Genomic DNA, 6,608 nt, shown 5'->3' on the forward strand with positions numbered 1-6,608 from the left:
CAACCATTTTCCGTGACTGTCATAATGTAGTTTTTGTTTAATTTATTAAAGTCCAATATTACAGCTTGATCATCACAAGTCAAAACTTGTTTTTGAAGCTTTAATTGAGTTTTGGATGGTAATGTTAAATCCAAATTTAAAAATGAGTCGGGAATAAAATTTATTTCATTTGAAGTTGAATATTCATCTTATTAATTAGATATCAATCTGAATTTTAATTTATATCAATTCTCTTTAGATTTATTCATTTCATGACCCGCAAAACAAGTATGCTAGTAAAATAAAAATATTGTAGATAAATTAGAATTTTATTTCGTACCATTGATTGAAAACGTATATTAATCAAATTAACTCAAGGAAATATAATGCACAAAACTTAGGTCTTTTTGAATGAGAATGTACTCAAATTGTTACAACCTTATGAATGAGGATGCAGTGATGCATTCATCATAACTAGTGAAGTGACTTATTAAAAAATAAATAAAAATTTAAAGGTAATAATTGGATCCTTGTCCACTATATAATTCAGTTTTTATTTATTTATTATTTTTTAAAATTAATTAAAAAAAATGTGTTCATTTATTATGAGTCACTTCAGCAATCATGAAATACAATGTTGTTAGATAAATTATTATATGGTCCGAAATTATTGATTCCGATTAATTACTAATTAATACAAATTTTTATAAAAAATATGAATAAATCTGATACATTTGTCTATGCGTTAGTTAATAATTTAATAAATATAAATAGTCCCAAATCGTATTGTGTAATAATTTCTGGAGGACCTAAGCATTGTCTAATCATAATTATGCCGATTTCTTGTAAAAAGAAATAATTCATCAAATGGTTGAATCTACATTTGTACTTGGCATTGATATGGCAATTAAAATGGCATTATTATTATTGTTTTAATAAGAAAAATGAGATAATTGATCCAAGAGTGAAACATTTATTTATTTTTCATTCATTTAGAATATTTATGGTTTAAATTTTCAATAAATACATACATATATATATATATATATATATATATATATATAAAGGAAGCAATAAACACATATCACTAACTCATCATATATGTCCTATATTTTTGGGATTTGATTTTCGTATTGCACTTTTTATATTTTGTACTGCATTTTGTTTTATTAACAAAACAAATGATACAATTGTCCTAAAAAACAGAGCTAGAAAGGATTGTCAAGGCCAACAATCCTTGACTGCCCATGTGTTATTGCATTAACTAAAATAAGTTTATTGTGTGATGTCTCAACATACATTATACATTATACATTTTTTTAAATAGAAAAAGAAGGTCAAATGGTGTTGATCAGTCATTTGATTTGGTATGTTATTTAACTCATGATTTTCAAGTAAAAATAAAATATAAAAATATTGAATTCAAGATTTATAATATGGTCAAGACTCTAGACATTGTTTTGTTAGTGTGACAGAGAAACTTTTAATCGCAAATAAAATGATACGGTTGGGCATGCGCATGTGTGTGAGAGAGAGAGGAGGGATTGATTTTGTTTTCAATTTAGTTGGGCGCATGTGAGAGAACAATTTATACTCTCCTTCGAAGAGGAAGTGGACAAAGGAGAGAGAGAGAGAACATTGTTGTAGTTGTTGGTGGGGTTTGTCCTAATTAATCTCATTGCTTTTCTCTTTTAAGTGGCATAGTCAACACACAAAAACTCCTTTGTTTTGTTTTGATTGATTGAAAAGTTTTTATTCCTTGGAAAATAGTATCATGTATTAATTCAAACTGTACCTTTTATAAACCATTTGGCTTCTTCAAGAGGAAAAGGATTTTCTTTAGCCATGTTTCGACTCATGGATAGAATCTTTTCTTTTCAAGTCGTGGACAACGTAGTTGAATCTCTTTGTCATTCAATAATGTTACTTCTAGTAAATGTAAGTGAAAATAAAATGGGAATATTAACGTAATGGAATGATCATTCTTATTATATTATTTAATTATAAATATAAAATGTGCAGAAATTTAATGATAATAATCATTATAATGTTTGGTTGGACTAATTTAAAATTTAAAATGGAATAAATTTCAAATTAAGTTCTAAAAAATATCCCTATTAGTAATAAATAAATTAAATTAACAAAATGACATTCTTTTATAATTTTTTAAAAATAAATGGTAGTAGTGGCAATGGTGGATCGTGATGACGATGGTGGTGGAAGTGGAAAGTGGTAGTGGTGTAGGCGGCGGTTGTGGCGGTTGTGGTGAAAGGCGGCGGTTGTGGTGAAAGGTGGCAGTGGTGGAATGCGGTAGCAGTAGTGTGGTGGTACTGGTGTAGGTGGCGGTGGTGGAAGCCAATAAAGATAACTATGGTGGGGTTGGAGGGTGGTGGAGGCGATGGTAGAAGACAATAGCGGTGGTGGTGAAAGGCGGTGGCAGTGGTGGAGGTGGAAGACGATGACGGTGGTGGTGGTGAAAAGCAGTGGTGGTGGAAGACGGTGGTGGCAGTGGCGATGAAAGGTGGTGGCAGTGGAAGGTAGTGGCGGTAGTGAAAGGCGGTGATGACAATGGTGGTGGAAGGTGATGAAAGATGACGGTGATGGTGGTGGTGAAAGGCAGTAGTGGTGGAAGATGGTGACGGTAGTGGTGGTGAAAGGCGGCGGCAATTGCGGCAAAAGAAAGCGGTGTTGGTAGTGAAAGGCGGTGGTTGCGGCGAAGGAAAGCGGTAGGTGGTGTTGACGGTGGAAAGCGGTAGGTAGTGTTAGTGGTGGAAGGTAGTGGTGGTTTGTTGACTTAGAATATAAAGATTTTTTGGAAAGTTGATTTTTTGAAAAATTTTACTTGGGAATGGAATGATCATTTCATAAGTTTAGTTGTGAAATGAATTTTCATTTCAATGGAATGTCCATTTCTACTTTATATTATATATTAAGTAAAAAAATGATTGGAATGGACATTTTATTTCATTTCTACACACCAAACACAACAGAAGAGTTTAGTACTTGAGTCTATTCATCATGGTCACGGTGTGGATTGCATGCCTCTGTATATGTAGCTTAGTAGTAATGTTTGAAATCAAACGATTTGGGATATGAAATTGGAATTAGAAAAGAAATTGGATTGTAATTAAAATTAAATTCTTATTTAACTTTTGAAATACCGATTTATAAAAAAAAAATTCAAATAAAATAGTTTTTATACCAGCTAGGAATAAAAAAACGTGACAGTTACAAAGGAGTTTGGTAGAATGAGAAATATAAAAATAGTTTATAAAAGGATAATTTTGGTAACATACCAAATTCCTTCAAATCCGGCCATTTTTCCTCGAATTTCTCAACGTTACAAAATTTCTTTTGAAATCCCATCAAATTCCATTTCCTTTTTAAATGTCATTATTCCAAACAAGTGAATTATCTGTTGAAATCCAATTCCCATAAAATCCCAAAGTTCCAAACAAAGTTAGGATTTTGGTTCTAGGGCTCGTTTGGCATAACTTTTACTTCCTCTTTTACAGAGAAGAAAAAGAGGAGCAGAAGTTATCACTCTCATTTAACTTATTTATTAACGTTTGGAAAAAGTATTTTAGAATAGTTTTTAATAGTAAAAGAGTTTTTCAATCTGTTTGGCAAAACATTTATGGAAGCTCTTCTACTACTGAAATAATTATTTTGCCCTAAGAGTATTTTTTAAAATTATCGTTTAACTTGTTTTTTCGAAACACTTTCTCTAAAGACATACAAATAAACTACTCAATATAATCAAATTTATCACAACCTGCCATATAATTAATAATACTAATAATAACAATTAAGAGATGATATAGAAAATTTTCATTTTGATTCCACCAAAATATAATAATAAGAATAATAAAATATTGAAGGTTTCTATTTTTTCTTCTAAAAAGAAAATATTTAATCTCATACTTTTTGACTTTCCTAGAATAATATTGTTGTTTCCTTATAATAACAAACTTGATTTTATTATAAGGAAACTTAATTATATTATAAGGAAATGAACGAAAAAATAGAAAGAAAAATATTGTTATGGTCAACGTTTAATGTTCCAATGGGATTGATTGCAATATAGGGAAGATCTATGCCGGTGAATTAATTTGATAAAAAAAAAATGCTATGCCGATGAATTAATATGATAAAAAAAAACAATGTTATGCCGATGAATTAATCTGATAAAAAAAAAATTTTATTTTTGGGTAAATAGTTGGAATCCATTGATGCAACAAAAGAGAAATCAATTTATGGGTGAAAAAAAAAAATAAAAGATTTGTGATGGTATGATGGAGCGTTAAAATATAATGATTATTCTTATGAAAGTCAGCGATTGTTTATCGAGGAGTTTTGAAAATATTTAGAGAAAATAGGAAAAAAAAAAAAAAAAAAAACATGAAGAAATAGGCAGAGAAGAAATACCAAATTATAGATTGAAAGATTGACTGAGTATAGCCATTGGTTCTCTTTAGCTTAGAATTATGCAATTTAATGAGTTATTCAAATTTGAACAATAAAGAAAGAATTGCCCCCAACAATAATCTTCTTAATTTTTTTTCTCTGGTTGAATGCTTGATGGATCGTTCTTGTGAGTACGAAGGGATATGTTGCAGAGAACACAGATGCGAGTTTTTTTGACATTAGGGTTTGGAAATAGAATTAAGGGGGTTTTTTTTTTTTTTTTTTAAAAGGTACGCTTGTCATTTAAAAAGTTTTATTAATGTCTCCAAAACTATTCCCGTGTATTTTAGAAGCTTCTCCAAGACGTTCTTCTAAGCCTGAAAAGCTCTTTTTAAAAACTCGGCAAACACTACCAAAAACAGCTTCTAAGCCCAAAAAACCAAAAACAGGTTTGAAAAATCAATCCAAACAGGCTTTAGGATTGAACACGAGTTTCTAATATTAATTTGTATGTAAGAGTTGGGTTGAAGTTGAAATGAAAAAAATGGTCCAAAAAAATGTGCAAGGTTTCCACCCTGGGTTGGTTTGGTGGCTCAAGTGATGTAACAGGGGATTGAACATGAGTGCCTACAAACCAACATAATGTTGTAGGGGTGATTCATGGTTGTAGAAGAGAGGGTGTCATACAGAGAGCACCTGAAAGAGAAGGGTCTCCAATGGAGGGAATTAGGGACCCAAAAAACATTTTGTGGTGCAGGACCATTTGGGGATGGGGACTGGGAAGGCTTGAGCTTCAAATCTGAGGCCTTCTACTCTCAAACATTTACCACCTCACTCCACCACCAATGCTACTGGTCCCTCAGACAAACCAATATCTCTTTTTTGTTCTATACCATCTTTTGGTCCAACTTTGTCACTTCAATGCAAGCTTTGTGGGTTTATACTAGGCAAGGTATTTTTTGTATGTTTGTACTTATTAGGTCGGTAACCAATAATTTAGATATTTTTAATGTATTCTTTCTTCTTTTTTCTTATATATATATATATTTGGGGAGGTGGAGTAAGGATAATGTTCAGAAAGGTCTCTGGGGGATAACATCAAGATAAGAAAGTCATACACAATTGAAATCTAGGTTTTGGACAACGTTTTTAAACAAGTGCAACCATCGTTTCAGTCTTTGGACCAATTAAGAAAAATTTGACTTCCTACTTCAAAAAGTGAGAAAATATCAATAGATTATAGTCGTTAATGTATGTCGACTTGAGTAATTCTTAAATATCAGTATGCTAAACTATTTTTCAATAATCTTTCTCAATCCATTTATTTCTTAAAATCGGGGACATAAAAAAAAAAAAAAAATCTAAGGTATCTTAACACCAAACTTATGAGACTCACATAACTTTCTTAGAAGTTTGATTGCAAAATGGTACTACTTAACAACTAAGAAAAAAGAAATGGTTCTTTTTAAGATTTTCTTTTCTGATGTCAGTAACTTTAAGGTTATAAAAAAATATTTATATATTAAAAATAAATCAATGAATGATTTTAATTTAGATATATTATATGTGTATATAAAGAAAAGAGAGAGAGAGAGACCCAGTGACTTTAATGATCTAATTCCTTCAAATTAAAGGGTTATGAAGAGAGAGAGAGAGAGAGAGAGTAATGATCTTAATAGGCTTGAAAATAAGAGAGGTTTGTGACCTTTTAATGTTTGAATATGAAATGGGCCCCGTAAAGACAACAATATCAACCTTTTGTTGATTGCATGGTGGGGGCAAACTCATTCTCCAGCATGATGCTGCCTTTCAAAATCAATGGTATGCTGGAATTGGACTTTGGTTGGATTGTGCTCGACAAACCTTTTTTCCTAGGGTCTGTTTGGATGTTGATTTATAAACTAAATCGAGACACATATAACAACTTTTCTGAATAATAAAAATTACTAGTACAAAATATATATAAAAAAGAAAAATCCAGAAGGCCTAAGTAACATATATCCATTCAAAAACTCACTGGTGGGTTGTTTTCATTGAAGACATTCAAGGTCCCCCCTTAGTGCTACATACCAAATCTATAGTGTTTCTTTGTTTAGGCATTGGTCCATTGATGGTGGTACACTAGTCAAGTGAGCCACATATTAATTCCTTACACTAGTTTACCTTTTTTTGAATTTGAGCTCAAATAATTTAAACTTGTGCGGCTACACACTATGGTCTAC

The sequence above is a fragment of the Cornus florida genome, unplaced genomic scaffold (genome assembly GCF_030987335.1).
Source record: "Cornus florida cultivar Cherokee Brave unplaced genomic scaffold, ASM3098733v1 CherokeeBrave_3.0.0_Hap2_Chr11, whole genome shotgun sequence".
NCBI classification, from domain to species: Eukaryota; Viridiplantae; Streptophyta; class Magnoliopsida; order Cornales; family Cornaceae; genus Cornus; species Cornus florida.